Genomic DNA, 16,885 nt, shown 5'->3' with positions numbered 1-16,885 from the left:
AGCTTTCTAATTGACCCTTGTAGCAAGTGTTAAGTCAATGGCTCCCAAACCAAGTGGTTTTAGGGCATTAGGTGTAGAGATACCCCTAAGGACCTACTCACTCGAGTCAAAGAGGCTACAAAACCAAACTAACCATGACATTGATCAAATCCAAATTCTTCACCTTTCGACTTGAACACTCAATGCTTTGAGGCAAGAGGCCCAGTTACTCAGTGAAAAGCCATCAATGATCATTTATTTCATACTTTCTCTTCTTTCTTTCTTTTTTTCATCACTACTATATGTGCCATAGTGTCATCTAATAAGTCATCCAATTTCATTCAAGATGCAAAAACAACACATATCAGACCTCATGTCATACCTCACAGATTATGTGCTAATGTGTTTGTGTGATCAGATCAAACATGTGATTTTTCAACTATCCTCAACAACTAATCAAACTAACAGATTCACTCATCAGATCATGTGTTCAAAATTTTAAGCTCATTGATGAATTCAAGCCACAATTCTTTCTAGATCAACTTAAAATTTTAGAGCAAACATGAACATGCATAATTTTTTTTTTTTTTTTTTCAAATAAACAAACAAACACATAAAACAAATAACATGAAATTGGGACAAAGTGTGTGTGAACAACATGTGTGCCCATACCCCCAAACTTAAATGACACATTATCCCAAATGTGTCTAAGTAAAGGAAAGAATGTACAGGGGAGATGGTCGATATGATCTTGGAAAGCATGGCTCATAGCACACCCCCAAACTTGAATCGAAGCACACTTGTCCCTACAAAATAAGAAAACACACAAACAAGTAAAAAGAAACAAAACTAAAGATGAATAAAAAGAGTAACTTAAAACACACTAATCAAAACAAAATAAAAAGATAACTATGGGATGCTGCCCAAGTGCGCTTGATCTCACGCATGGTGCACTCGATCGTACTTGTGCAAGGCTGTGCATGTATGGGTGATGTGTGCTCGAGCGCACACAAGGTGCGTTCGATCGCACTAACAGAATGCAATGAAAAATGAAACCATAAGTGGAGACCTGCGCTCGATCGCATGCAGGTTGTGATCAATCGCAGTAACAGAATGTAAAAACATGACAAAAGACTTGAAACACTAAAACACCAAAGTAAAACAAAACACAAAGGAAAACAAAAGCAAAATATAAGTCAAATAAAATAAAATAAAACAAAAAGGATGTGCTATGGGGTGCCTCCTATGAGCGCTAAGTTTAACGTCTTCTGCCAGATTGTGACACTTTAAACTTGAAGCATCAATCTTTCCTTCTCTTGCACCAAAGGGAATGAATCTTTTTAGTTGTAAGGTGCTTCCGAGTCTTTATAGATCGGGGAGGACCACTCTGAGTTTTCTCAAACAGTTGCTTATTCGGTGGGGACTCATGAACTGGAATAAAGTAAGAAGAAAACTCAGGTAGCTTCTCTATCTTGATGTCCTTAATTTGCTCATGTGGTAGCTCTAACAGACTTCTCTCCTAGCCTCTTAGTGTTTCAAGAATAAGAGCTGATGTTGAAGAAATCTTAGTGCTCTCCTCTTTTTCCTGATGTGACTTTTGTGGAACTTCGGCTTGCCCTTCCTTCTCCTCTTCCACTTGATTTTCAGCCACCTCTTCACTCCTCAATGCGGTAATTGCTTGCTCATGATAGAAGGTGAACTCTTCCTCCATGTACTGTTCATTGGGGAGTTCCATCAACTGCCTTTGACATTTTTCTTCTTGGTATTGGTAAGGCCTATTGATGCGGAATGTACTCAGCTCCTTGGCAAATTGTTCCATTTGTACTTCCAGTCTTTGAATGGTTTGATCATGCTTTGTATTGATTTGTTCTTGCGCAATCACAAATTTTTGTTATGAAGTCACCAATTGTCGTACAAGATCCTTCAGGTCATCCTTCTTTGGCTTTTGAGCTGGTTGAACTGCTTGTTGGAAATTGCTTTGCTGTCCTTGAACGTTCCGAATGTTCCTACTTTTACTCCATGAAGAATTGAGGTGGTTGTGCCACCCTGAATTATAAGTGTTGGAGTAAGGATTGTTCTTGGGAGGATAAGTGTGCTGCCCCACATAATGGGCTTGCTCCTGACCAGTGGATGAGTATAAAGGGCAGGTCTCAGTAGTGTGATTTAATTGAGAACATATGACATATACCTGAATTTGAGTGGCTGGCTAAATGGGAGATATGTTCCAAGTAGTCATGGAGTTTACAAGCATATTTAATGTCCTTTGCATGGCAGCCAGCTAATCTTGTAGTGGTGGATCTGATTGAGAGGAATATGAATGATTTCTAAGAGCTTGAACTTGCCATGGGAAATTTGACTGTTGGCTTTAGATTGGGTTGCAGGAATCAAGATAGTTGTCGTTCCCCGGTCTGGACAACGATGTGTTCTTATGCCCATTAATTTTGTTAGAAATTTGTCTTATTGAAGGACATTCTCTAACATGATGATAAACGTCGTGGCATAAAGAACCTGGTCCATGGGGTTTCGGAATGACTCCCCACATATGTAAAATTAAAAATAAAATAACAAAAAGAAGTTAAAATTGAAAAGGAAATAAAAACAAAATTAAAAATAAAAACTTACTAATATGCAGACTCGAATGACCTTGCATGAAACAAAAGAAAAAATCAGATCTATAATTAGTGCAGTAATTGTGCTGCTCTCTGGATGTGCGATCGATCGCACCGTGATGTGCGCTCGATCGTACTGGTTCGCTCGATCGCCCTGGTTGGGCGATCGATCGCACCTCTAGAGGCACAGAAATTGCGGAAAAGACTATAAAAATAGAAACAATTAAAACAAAAATAAACTAAGGAAAATAATTCCAAACAAAATCAAACAATCCCCGACAACGGCGCCAAAAACTTGTTGTGCAAAATATCTACCTAAATTAATAGGTAAATAATTGTACTTTTTACCTGCAAGTGTACAAGGTCAACATAGTAGTATATGGTGCAAGTATAGGATCATTCCCACGAGGATTGCTGAATTTATGTTTAAAAATAGATTCCTTAAGTAAAACAAAGAATGATTGTTTAAGTGATGATAATAAAAGGTAGGGCTTTGATATCCACCACTAATTGTATTTAGCTAATATAACAATATGCCAATGCTTTGATCATGTTATGCATATCTAATGTTTGTCAACTTAAGGGCATGACGTATACTCCTAAGGCTATCGATTTTCCTAAGCAACGAGTTAGGCATAGCGTATACTCTAACTCTTTTCTTTTATAAGGGATTTAGCATGGTGTATACTAAGTTGTTCCTCAGGAAAGCAAATATTCTATTGAAATCGACAAACACATGAGGCCTAGGGCATGGCATATACTCCCGGTTCCCCATGTTGAATAACCCAAGAATCGCGATGTTGATTCTTTTGTTACTTATGTTAAACCTAGGACTCGGCCATCCAAATTGATTTAACTAACTAGTCCATACCACATGCATATATTGATCAGGCACACACATATGAGGAATTCATGTAAGTAGGCATTGATCAAGTTAAATAGCACAACAAGATCATCACAAGGGCGCCAATATTGAAATATTAACTAAACATAACTAGAGCTTCAATCTAGCCCTACTAATTAAATTAGCTACACATAAAATTGATGCTAAACATCTTCATAAATGAAAGAAAAGAAAAGAAAAGAATAAACTCGAAACTTGAACTTCAAGAGCTCCTCTTCTTCTCCTTACCAAGCCTACCTATTCTAAAAGCTTAAGGGTCTATTTATAGGCTTTAGAAGTCCTTGACAAAGTAGTAAACCTAGGAATTTCGTAGGGTTTCAAAACTTATTACAATTGGGAGTTAGAAAACCCTAATATGGAAAGAATGACAATCTGGCAGCCACTTGATATGTCTCCTGCGCACAGGTGCGATCGATCGCAACTCGTGTGCGCTCGATCGCAGGTCTGCGATTGATCCTCTTTTGGCATCCACTCGATCGCTCCTGGTCTGGATTATGCTTTGTCTTCTCGGGTACTGCGCTCGATCGCAGGTACCCTGTGATTGATCGCAGTGTCAGAGAACTCCCAATTTTCCATCTTTTCTCTTTTGAGCCCAAATCATCTAGATTTACTTCATTTTCTTCCAAAAGCCTACAAAAGTATGAAAAACACAAAAAGGAATTAAAATGACCTAATTAACTAAAACTAAAGGATTAAAACATACAAGTTAAGTGCTGAAAATATGAATATTGTAGCACTAATCAAGTTCCCAGACGTCATTTTTGTTAATAGATTCTAGTTCATCATTCATTGCATCTATCCATTTGTCTACATCATCACCTTTTACAGCTTTTTTGAAACTAGTAGGATCATCTTGAAGATTTATGTCATCTATACTTAGTACATAATGATCATTAAGTATGACTGATGGTCGTCATTGTCTTTTAACTCTCCCACTGTTTTCATGATTATGGCTATTGAGATCCAATCTCCTTTTACTCCCACTATCCTGGAGATTTGTAATGTCTTCATTTTCAAGTGAGCTTTCCGTAGGTACTGGTTTTGCAGATTCTTCATCTTCTGATAGTCTAATATCTTTCATAGGAGTGATTTGATTTGAAGTTTTTTGTGTAGATTGTCCATCTTCTAATAGTTTGATATCTTCCATTGGAGTAATTTGATCTGAATTTTCTAAAAAAACAGCATCTCTGCTTTCTATTAATCCTTCTTAGAATGGTAGAATCGATAGCTACTACGATTCTCAACATATCCTATGAACTTCCATTCCCATGTTTTATCTTTTAATTTATCCTTTAAAGGTTTTGGGATAAATACATGGGCATTGCATCCCCATACTTTTACATTTTCTAAGTTGAGTTTCAGACCTGTCCACATCTCATAAGGGGTTAAAGGTTTAGATTTTATCTTATACGTATTGAGTATATAAGCTGATGTGGATAAGGCTTATCCCCAAAAATGGATAGGCAAGTCAGCGAATGCCATCATTGACCTTGTCATTTCCATTAAAGTTATATTTATTCTTTCTGCAATACCATTTTGTTGAGGTTTATATGGCATTGTGTACAAATGTTTTATCCTATTTTCTTTGCAAAAATTATCCATAGCTTCATATTCTCCCCTATCATTATTCAAGGTTTTGATAGATCTCCCTAACTATTTTTTGACCTCTAATTTGAATTCTTAGAACTTATCAATAGCTTCAAATTCGTTTTTGATGAGGTAGATATATCCATACCTTGAATAATCATCGATGAAGGTAATAAAGTATTCCATTCCTCTATGTGTCTTAGTTTTGAATGGTCTGCAAATATCTAAGTGAATTACTTCTAATAATTCAGATGATTTCCAGTGTTTTGAAAAAGACTTGATAGTCATTTTTCCTTTAATACATGATTCACATATATTAAAATCTCCAGAATTAATATGAGGTAGTAATCAACTTTTGCTCATTCTTATCAATTTATTTTTGTTAATATGGTCTAATTTAAATGCCATAAATAAGAACTACTTTTAGACACATCTAAGTAACGTAAAATGGAAACTTTATTAATAACTTTAATTAAATACATATTATCCACTTTTGCACCCTTTACAGAAGTATTCCCTTTCCTAATGTAGACCTTCCCAGATTTAAATTTGATCCTGTATCCCTTGTTATCTAATATAGGAATTGATATTAGATTTGTCCGGATACTGGGAACATATAAAACATAATGCAAAACAATAACTGAACCTTTAATAGAAATCTTGCACTTTCCTTCTGCTAACACGTCACTATAGGTGTTATTGCCCATGTAAACTTTATGCTCTCCAGCAGCTTTTTCCTTGAAGTCCACAAAAAAATTCTTTACCCCTTGTGATATGTCTAGTTGCTGCTAAATCTATCCACCATGAGCTTGAAGTTGATTCTGCCATCATTGCTTTAGTGATCGTCATTACAATCTCCTTTTGTCTTTTATCGCTATTGAGTTTTGGACAATTCTTTTTGAAGTGTCCAACTTTTCCACATTTGAAGCATGCTCCTTTAGTTTTTACATTACCGTTTGGCTTACCCTTCCATTTTATTTTGAACTTCTTGGGCTTGCCTCTGAATGTAGGAGTTTGAACGGTCTGATTTGAGTTTTGAGCCATCATCAAATTGCTAGATGTTCCTTCTCGCCTTCTTCTTTTCATTCTCTCTTCTTTGAGTACTAGGTGCACTGGTAGAGAAATCATGGAGACTTCTTTTTCACTAAGTGTTAAAGAAGTCACCACATGTTCCCATGATAAAGGAAGGCTGTTAAGTATGGTGGTTACCCGCATTTTATCTGATACAAAATGACCAGCATTTGCAAGATCCTATGCAAAATGCTGGTATTATTTTCACTCATACGTGCATAGCTGTATTTATCTAATAGCAATTGTACGTGTGTATTAGATCTTGGGCCATACTTTGCCTCTAGTGCTTCCATAATTTCTTTGGCAAACTCGTGACCTTCAAATAGAGGAATGTTGTTGTCCTTCATGTTGTGAAGAAGTGTGGCTCTCACCATTAAATTGTCTTCTATCCATTTTTTCATGCTTCTTTTTGGCTTTTCCATCATTTAGGTCAACTAGATCAGGCTTCTTAAATGTAAGGATGCATTGTGTTTTGTCATGTGTGAGTACATAAGTAATGTGTCATTTCCACATTTTAAAATTCATCCCATTGAGATTTTCTACTCTAAAGGAATCAATGCTATCTTTAATAGCCATTTTTAGAAAGTAGATGTAACAACACAATAATAATAATAATAATAATAATAATAATATTTATATTTATAATTTTTCAGTACAATTTTTACAATTATCTGAATAATTGTATTAAATATTACAAACTAAATAATTGTATGTGGCTCTAATTACTATTACAAACCAATATTGTCTGTAAAAATAAAAATAATAACAAGAGTAGTTCAATTATGATCGGGATAAGTCAGACACCCCTTGTATTTGTTCAGGTGACCCCTATAATATCCAAAATCCGGATCTGGTTGACTGACTTGTTCACCCGTCGTTGGAGTGTAGCGGTGTATGCCTGTAGGCCACGGGTCCCTGGAGCTCTACTCAATGGTCCTAACAATCCTTAAAGGATGTGGACCCCTTAGGTGTATATCAGCCCTAGCCAAATCTAGAACAGTGAACTCAACCTCCTTGTGTTGACTCGGAAACAACCAAAAGGGTCGGATGAACCTCTGGTTTTCGATGGCTTTGATTAGAAGATTCACCTATTTCCCAATTATTTCTATGATTATAATGCTGAAAATTGTTGAAATTATTATAAACAGAACCTGTAGAGTTGTAGCTGATAAGCGCCGAATGTTGTACATTCAAGCCCCTTAATTTGCATATGTTAATTCCTTAGCGTTGTTATTTGTTTGATTTTGTTTTGTTTTTATTGTTTTCAGGTTATAAATAAAGATGCAATTAATTCCATTGATTTTGGGCTTAAAAGCACACTTTGAGAAGGCCTAGAAGATATGGTTAAACTTAACCAATCATGGTTAAGTTTAATCAAATAAGGAAAATGATTAATTCGGAATTTCTCAAATTGGAGTCAAAATCGGATTGGATTCAAATTTGGATTCTGCATACGTATCGGTATTTTGGTCATAACTTTTAGCTCAAATATCCGATTGAGGTGATTCAAGCGGCAATGGAAAGCTAACTCAAATTTCTACAAATCATTGTGAAATAGAATTTTCCTAATTCGGAGCGCCGCAATACCAAAATCGCCCCGCAAGATAGGAACGCAATTCTGGGCGAATCCTATTCCGATTTGGACTTAGGTTTTCTTTATCCTAATTGGACTTGGACTTAAATCTCCGAAATTTCTAGGTTTCCTAGGGCTTCTAGGACTGGCTTGCTCCCTATAAATAGACCCTTAACCTTCAAGAGAAGGTGTGCTTAGTTTTAGATACAAAAATCTTCTTGGAGGCTTGACAAGTTGAAGAGGAGATAATCCATGGCAGGAGGCCATTTTAGCACCCCGATGAGCGGCTAATTCTGTAATAGGGTGTTGATGTAGCCCTATCCAAGCACAATGGTTTGATTGTATTTACTTTCTAGATTTTCAATTTATGCATGTTGATTGTATAACTATGAGGATTGCTACAATTGATTTATGTTCTTAATTATTAAATGCAATTGTTCTTAAATTTCAATATCAATATTTGTGAAATTCTTCTCTTGTCTTAGAAAGTATTTTACTTTTATTGAAATCAAATCATTCTTGTTTTCTGTGATTATGAGGATGATGGTTATACAATGGGTTTAATTGACATATGATCAATAGGATTTGATAGCCCATGCCTAGGGAAGACGGATTGTACTACACCCTAGTTTAGTGTAATTTAGGTAGACAGTTTGTGCCAACCGAAGATGGGTTATGCTTATTCATTGATTGTGTGTATCCTGTTAAAGAATTTGATAATTTATACCTAGGGAAAACGGGTCGTACCGCATCTTAGTGGTTAGGTGGACGATCCGTGCCAACCGAAGATAGATTATGCTTATTCTTTAATAAGGTAGTTTCTTGTTTATTTATAACATGCATAGAATGAATTTCTATGATTAATTATGATTAGCCATTGTTGTGCGGATAGAGGTGAAGTCAATACCCTACTCTCTCTCTCATCTATTTACTCTTTTTATTTCCGTTTATTTTATGCACTTTAAATTCACACAAACAAATCATTCTCTTTTAATTAAGTTAATTTTAATCTTTCGAATTTTGATAATTAAACCCCTGCAGTCCTTGAGGTTCGACACCCTCTCTATAGCCGTATCCTACAAAGATTCGTTCTATTGCGAGTGGTTATTTTTATAATTGATATTTTTTGACACAAAAATACCACATCAATTTTTGGCAAATGATGTGGTATTTTTGTGACCAAAAATATCAATAATAAAATTACCACTCGCAATAGGACGAATCTTTGTAGGATACGGCTATAGAGAGGGTGTCGAACCTCAAGGACTGCAGGGGTTTTATTATCAAAATTCAAAAGATCAAAATTAACTTAATTAAAAAGGAGAATTGATTTGATTTTCTTTAAAAACTAAAGTGCATGAGAATAAAAGAGATTAAAAATAAGAGAGAGAGTGTAGGGTATTGACTTCACCTCTATCCGCACAACAATGGCTAATCATAATTAATCTCATAAATTCATTTTATGCATGTTATAAATAAACAAGAAACTACCTTATTAAAGAATAAGCATAATCTATCTTCGGTTGGCACGGATCGTCCACCTAACCACTAAGATGCGGTACGACCCGTCTTTCCTAGGTATAAATTATCAAATTCTTTAATAGGATACATATAATCAATGAATAAGTGTAACCCATCTTCGGTTGGCAGGGATTGTCTACCTAAATTACACTAAACTAGGGTGTAGTACAATCCGTCTTCCCTAGGCATGGCCTATCAAATCCTATTGATCATATGTCAATTAAACCCATTGTATAACCATCATCCTCATAATCACAGAAACCAAGAATGATTTGATTTCAATAAAAGTAAAATACTTTCTAAGACAAGAGAAGAATTTCACAAATATTGATATTGGAATTTAAGAACAATTGCATTTAATAATTAAGAACATAAATCAATTGTAGCAATCCTCATAGTTATACAATCAACATGCATAAATTGAAAATCTAGAAAGTAAATACAATCAAACCATTGTGCTTGGATAGGGCTACATCAACACCCTATTACAGAATTAGCCGCTCATCGGGGTGCTAGGATGGCCTCCTGCCATGGATTATCTCCTCTTCAACTTGTCAAGCCTCCAAGAAGATTTTTGTATCTAAAACTAAACACACCTTCTCTTGAAGGTTAAGGGTCTATTTATAGGGAGCAAGCCAGTCCTAGAAGCCCTAGGAAACCTAGAAATTTCGGAGATTTAAGTCCAAGTCCAATTAGGATAAAGAAAACCTAAGTCCAAATCGGAATAGGATTCATCCAGAATTGCATTCCTATCTTGCGGGGCGATTTTGGCAATTGCGCGCTCCGAATTAGGAAAATGATATTTCACAATGATTTGTAGAAATTTGAGTTAGCTTTCCAGTGCCACTTGAATCACCTCAATCGGATATTTGAGCTGAAAGTTATGGCCAAAATACCGAGACATATGCAGAATCCAAAATTGAATCCAATCCGATTTTGACTCCAATTTGAGAAATTCCGAATTAATCCCTTCCTTTATTTGATTAAACTTAACCATGATTGGTTAAGCTTAATCATATCTTCTAGGTCTTCTCAAAGTGTGCTTTTAAGCCCAAAATGAATGGAATTAATTGCATCTTTATTTATAACCTGAAAACATAAAAACAAAACAAAATCAAACAAATAACAATGCTAAGGAATTAACATATGCAAATTAAGGGGCTTGAATGTACAACATTCGGTGCTTATCACACCCCCAAACTTACATATTGCTAGTCCCTTAGCAATACAAAACTGAAAAACAAAAAGATAAGTCCATCTTTCGTGGGATGTACGATTGCATTTAGCATATGCAACAAGCCTTTTAAACCCCTTGGCATTCCCTAGAGGACGAGTAAAGTCTCGTGAGGGTTTTCTAGGAATGATACCCACAAACATTGTCATCATTATGTTATTCAAAAGGATAAAGCATCACAAAAATAATGGTTCTCATTCATTAGCAGGCTTAAAATTATAAACTTCATTTTCAAAATTCCAAGGAATTTATAAGTCAAATCACTTACAAATGGCAGATTGAGGTACATAAATTTCAATTAGTGCAAAGTGAACTAACACATAATCATGAGGCTTCAAAATAATTCCAGTATGAATGAATCAACATCTCAGAATTTATTGGACTTCATATCAAATGAAACAACCAAGGCATACATTTTTTTTTTTTTTTCTTTTTTTCTTGTTGTAGGCTTTGCAATGCTTAGCTCCCTTAAGCTTTCTAGTTGACCCATGTATCGAGTGTTAGGCCAATGTCTCCCAAACCAAATGGCTTTAGGGCACTAGGTGTAAAGACACCCCTAAGGACTTACTAACTCGAGTCAAAAAGGCTACGAAGCTAAGCTAGCCATTTTATTAATCAACCCAAAAAATTTCACTTTTTGACGCGAACACTCACTGCTTAATGAGGCAAGAGGTCCGGTTACTCAGTGAAAAATTCAAACTTGATTTTTTTTTTTTTTTTTTTTTTTTAGCATGCCAAAGTTATTCACCCAATATGTCACCCAACAGAATTCAAGACATTGAAAACAAATATAATTGGTCTCAAAATTCATACCCCACAGACATGTGCAAGTGTGCTCAAGATAGATTTAAATTGAAACAAGAATCATCTCATGTTGCCAAAAGTAAGTAATAAGACTCAAAATCCCTAAGTCATATGATCATGTGTTCACAACTTTAAGCCTATCAATGAAATTTAAACCAAAATCAAAGCTCAACCTATACTTAAGAATGACATAACAACAAAAATGGACCGTGTTTTGTTTTTCCATACCCCCAAACTTGAATCATACATTGTCCCCAATGTATGTATAGAACTAAAGAATAAGATCAAGAGTACAGAAATACCTGAATGAGCAGATGTGGGCATATCATACCCCCAAACTTGTATGCAAAAACACATGTCCTGAAAAACAAAGTGATACTCCAACCAAATACCAATCAAGTGCACACATTGTTGTAAAAAGATAAACAAAGAATGAAGCAACAATGGATAAAAAAAACATGGATGGAGATCATATGCCCTAGTGGAATGAGGAGTCGAGCGCACAGGGCCTGCACTCGATCTTATGAAACTTACTCATCTAGTCAAAATATATGGAATCCGCCAAGTCAACGGAATCCACATCCTTGATTCGCACAGTATTCTCGGACCCTTAAGTTTAAATTTGAAGCACCAATCTTTTCTTCTCTTGGACCAAAGAGAATAAATTTTACCCACAAATGGGTAATTCCAAACGTCAGCATATCGAGGTAGATCCTTCTGAGTATTTCCAAACAATTTCTCATCCGAAAAGGAATCATGAATTGGAATAAAATGGGGAGAATACTTGGGGAGTTTTTCTACCTCGATGGTCTCTTTTTCCTCGTCTAACTGCCCTAACAGACTACCCACCTGGCCTCTTGGTAAGTCATAAGAAATAATGACCGGGATAGTGTCATCTGTCCCTAAAAATGAAGATTTCAGATTACCTTGAATAGGGGCTCGAGGCTCATATGGCATCTCAGGAATAGGAGGTGATGGTGAAGAAGCCTCAGTGCTCGCTTCCTTGCTTTTTTCCTGATGTAGATCCTGTGGGACCTCAATTTGCTCCTCCTTTGGCTCCTCCTTCCTTTCTTCCACGTGGTTTTCGACCACCTCTCCACTCCTCAATGTGGTGATAGCTTGCTCATGACACAAAGTACTCTCTTCCTCCATGTAGTTTTCATCAGGAATGGCCACCGGGTGACTTTGAAGCTCTTCTTCTTCCATCCTATTAAGGTGGTTGATGATTTGTTCAACATGAGCTTCCATCCTGGCGTCTATCTCGGTGAAGAATTGAGGAGTATAAAGTTCCTGTTGAGATTTCACCGTCTGCTTTATCTCACCCGTTAGCTCACTTATCATTTTTAGTATCCGAGCCTCAAAATTAGAATCTGAGGGAGGTGGTGCGGCCTGGTATTGTTGTTGTGAAGGCCAGTAGATGGGAGATGGCTCTTCTTGATATTCTTGAAAGTCAGAACCCATCGGAGGAGGTGGTTCGGTTTGGTATATCTGTTGTGGACTTGCTTGATATGGAGGAGAATAGGATTGACCATTGAATTGAGGATATGCCTGATGGTACAGTTCATGACGTTGTGGAGCATAATTCCCAGGAGCTTGAGTTTGCCACGAAAGATTAGACTGGTTGCTCCACGCCGGGCTATAGGAATCAGAATAATGGCCATTCCCCGGTCTAGAGAACGGTCTGTTCATATGCTCATAAGAATAATTAGAAAATTGTCCCGCTGTAGGACAATCTCTAATATGATGATAAGGACTATAGCAATATGAACATGGTCCATGGGGTGTTGGAATGCCTCCCCACATGAACTAAACTAATATAATTAACATAAAATAACAACAGAAAAATAAAAATAAAAACTCACAAACGGCCTTTAGGTGCCCTGGAAATTTGGAAGCCGACTACTGCTAATGCGCTCGATCGCATGGCAGAGTACGCTCGAGCCTACTGCCGCAGATAGGTGTGAGCACAGGAGTGGAGGGATCGAGCGCAAAAGGTGGAGTGCATACATGCGCTCGATCGCACGCGACCTGCGCTCGATCGCAGTCACAGTGAAGGCAGCTACGGACCTGTTTGCAAATTCTAAAATAAAACAAAAACAAAACACAAACAGAATTAAAATTAGCAGAAAAATGAATTATTAAGCTAAAATCAATCCTTAAATTGTGACAATAAAACCGTTAAGCAGTCCCCGGCAACGGCGCCAAAAATTGATGTGGTATTTTTGTGACCAAAAATATCAATTATAAAAATAACCACTCGCAATAGGACGAATCTTTGTAGGATACGGCTATAGAGAGGGTGTCGAACCTCAAGGACTGCAGGGGTTTTATTATCAAAATTCAAAAGATCAAAATTAACTTAATTAAAAAGGAGAATTGATTTGATTTTCTTTAAAAACTAAAGTGCATGAAAATAAAAGAGATTAAAAATAAGAGAGAGAGTGTAGGGTATTGACTTCACCTCTATCCGCACAACAATGGCTAATCATAATTAATCCCAGAAATTCATTTTATGCATGTTATAAATAAACAAGAAACTACCTTATTAAAGAATAAGCATAATCTATCTTCGGTTGGCACGGATCGTCCACCTAACCACTAAGATGCGGTACGACCCGTCTTTCCTAGGTATAAATTATCAAATTCTTTAATAGGATACATACAATCAATGAATAAGTGTAACCCATCTTCGGTTGGCACGGACTGTCTACCTAAATTACACTAAACTAGGGTGTAGTACAATCCGTCTTCCCTAGGCATGGCCTATCAAATCCTATTGATCATATGTCAATTAAACCCATTGTATAACCATCATCCTCATAATCACAGAAAACAAGAATGATTTGATTTCAATAAAAGTAAAATACTTTCTAAGACAAGAGAAGAATTTCACAAATATTGATATTGGAATTTAAGAACAATTGCATTTAATATGAAGAACATAAATCAATTGTAGCAATCCTCATAGTTATACAATCAACATGCATAAATTGAAAATCTAGAAAGTAAATACAATCAAACCATTGTGCTTGGATAGGGCTACATCAACACCCTATTAAGAATTAGCCGCTCATCGGGGTGCTAGGATGGCCTCTTGCCATGGATTATCTCCTCTTCAACTTGTCAAGCCTCCAAGAAGATTTTTGTATCTAAAACTAAGCACACCTTCTCTTGAAGGTTAAGGGTCTATTTATAGGGAGCAAGCCAGTCCTAGAAGCCCTAGGAAACCTAGAAATTTCGGAGATTTAAGTCCAAGTTCAATTAGGATAAAGAAAACCTAAGTCCAAATCGGAATAGGATTCGCCCAGAATTGCGTTCCTATCTTGCGGGGCAATTTTGGCAATGCGACGCTCCGAATTAGGAAAATGCTATTTCACAATGATTTGTAGAAATTTGAGTTAGCTTTCCAGTGCCGCTTGAATCACCTCAATCGGATATTTGAGCTGAAAGTTATGGCCAAAATACCGAGACGTATGCAGAATCCCAAATTGAATCAAATCCGATTTTGACTCCAATTTGAGAAATTCCGAATTAATCATTTCCTTTATTTGATTAAATTTAACCATGATTGGTTAAGCTTAATCATATCTTCTAGGTCTTCTCAAAGTGTGCTTTTAAGCCCAAAATGAATGGAATTAATTGCATCTTTATTTATAACCTGAAAACATAAAAACAAAACAAAATCAAACAAATAACAACGCTAAGGAATTAACATATGCAAATTAAGGGGCTTGAATGTACAACATTCGGTGCTTATCAGTAGCCCTTCGAATAAGCTTTCCAATGGTTTTTGAACGAATGAATTTGGGGCTGAAACGAGCCAGAATGGTTGAAATTACTGAATCTGCCCTGAACCGGGCGGTTTGACGGATCAGGCGTCAAAATGGTTGATTAATATATATTTACATGTATGCATGACAGATAACTTAACATTTTCTGTCATTCATTAATAAGGACAAAAGTTATTCATAAACCAATCTGAAGGAAATATCATCAAACTCATTTAAATTAGTGTCAAGTGTTTATAAATATTTAAAAGATACATTAAATTTAGTCTAAGTTAGTAAACTTCTATTAATGACGTTAAGAATTTAATGTGTCTTTTAAATATTTATAGACACTTAGCACTATTTTAAATAGAGAAAATTTATGTCCAATTAATAATTTATCTGCAATCAATATGGATGTCAAAGAACAAGCAATTTCTCAATTGTTATTATTTATTTTCTCTTTTCCACATGCAAAAACAAATGCGATATATACGAGGATGTCTTTCTCATTTAGAAAGAAAAAAGAAGGAAAAAAGAGGAAAAAGCTAGAAATGGCATCCAAACCCCACGTCGTCATCTTCCCCTTCATGGCTCAATGCCACTCCATTCCTATGCTGGACCTTTCAAAGGCCCTCAGCTTCCGAGGGCTCAAGATAACAATCATAACCACCCCTTCAAACTCCTCCTTCGTCATCTCCTACGTTTCACAATCCTCAAACAACAACATCCATCTCAGAGAAATCCCATTCCCCCATGCCCACCAACTCCCCAAAGGCTGCTAAAACACCTCCCACCTTCTCTCCCCCAACCAGCAGGGCCGGCTCAGGCCCTAGGCGAGTTAGGCCCTCCTCGCCTAGGGCCCCCAATTTAATAAGGCCAAAAAAAAAATTTTGAGTTAAAAGAAATTTAAAAAAAAAAAAAAAAATTATTTTGGACAAAAAAAAAAATTGAAGGCCCAAATTTTTTTTAATAGGGCCTAAAAATATTTTTTATCAAAATTTAAGGCCTCAATTTAATAAGACCCCAATTAATAAGCCCACTATAAATTTTAAAAATAAATTAAAAAAGGACAAAGTATTAAAGTCTTATACATCATTACGCCAATTCCCTAGAGCTCCTGACGCTACAGTACACACCTGATGCTACAGTACATGCCTACATGATTCACTCATCCTCTTGGCCTCTTTCTAGAAATTTTTTGTTTTTGATGAGAAAATATAAACGTTAGAAATAAAATATTACCATTTATTTTCTATTTGTTATTTAGCTATCTAGGGAAAGCCAATAGCCAAAAATATAAACTGCTGTCAACCATGGGCATTTTAAATATCAGCCTCTATATTTGCCACTTTACCTCTTCTCTTTGCTTGCTCTTTTCTGAGTTTTTCTTCTCTGCCTATCTCATCATTTTCTCTTCCTCTCCGACTCCGAGTGACTAAGTCTCTTGTCCTATCTCCAATAACTGCTTCATAATTCCTTTGCCAAATCAGGTTTTATTGTTCTATTTTTGTCATTTATTTTATTATAGTCATAATTTTTTTTTTGATAAATTGTGTTTGTTTAATTTGTTAGTATTTTTAATTAAACATGTCTACTAGAAAATATGCAACTGGATATGAAAAACTTACAAAAAAAAAAAGTAGACAAATTGATTGAATCTCAAAGAGGAGCTCTAGATAAATTTGTTATTAGCCATAAACAAAATATTGAGGATAATTTAGGTGAAAAACTCATAAATGAACAAGAAACTCATAAAAAAAAAAAAAATTAGAAGATAATGAAAATGTTATTGATGTATCTAAATCTATTGCTACAAATATTTTATATATATAT

This window comes from Corylus avellana, chromosome ca8 (assembly GCF_901000735.1).
Source record: "Corylus avellana chromosome ca8, CavTom2PMs-1.0".
NCBI lineage: Eukaryota > Viridiplantae > Streptophyta > Magnoliopsida > Fagales > Betulaceae > Corylus > Corylus avellana.
The sequence above is the reverse complement of the archived record's forward strand: the minus strand, read 5'-3'. Positions refer to the sequence as shown.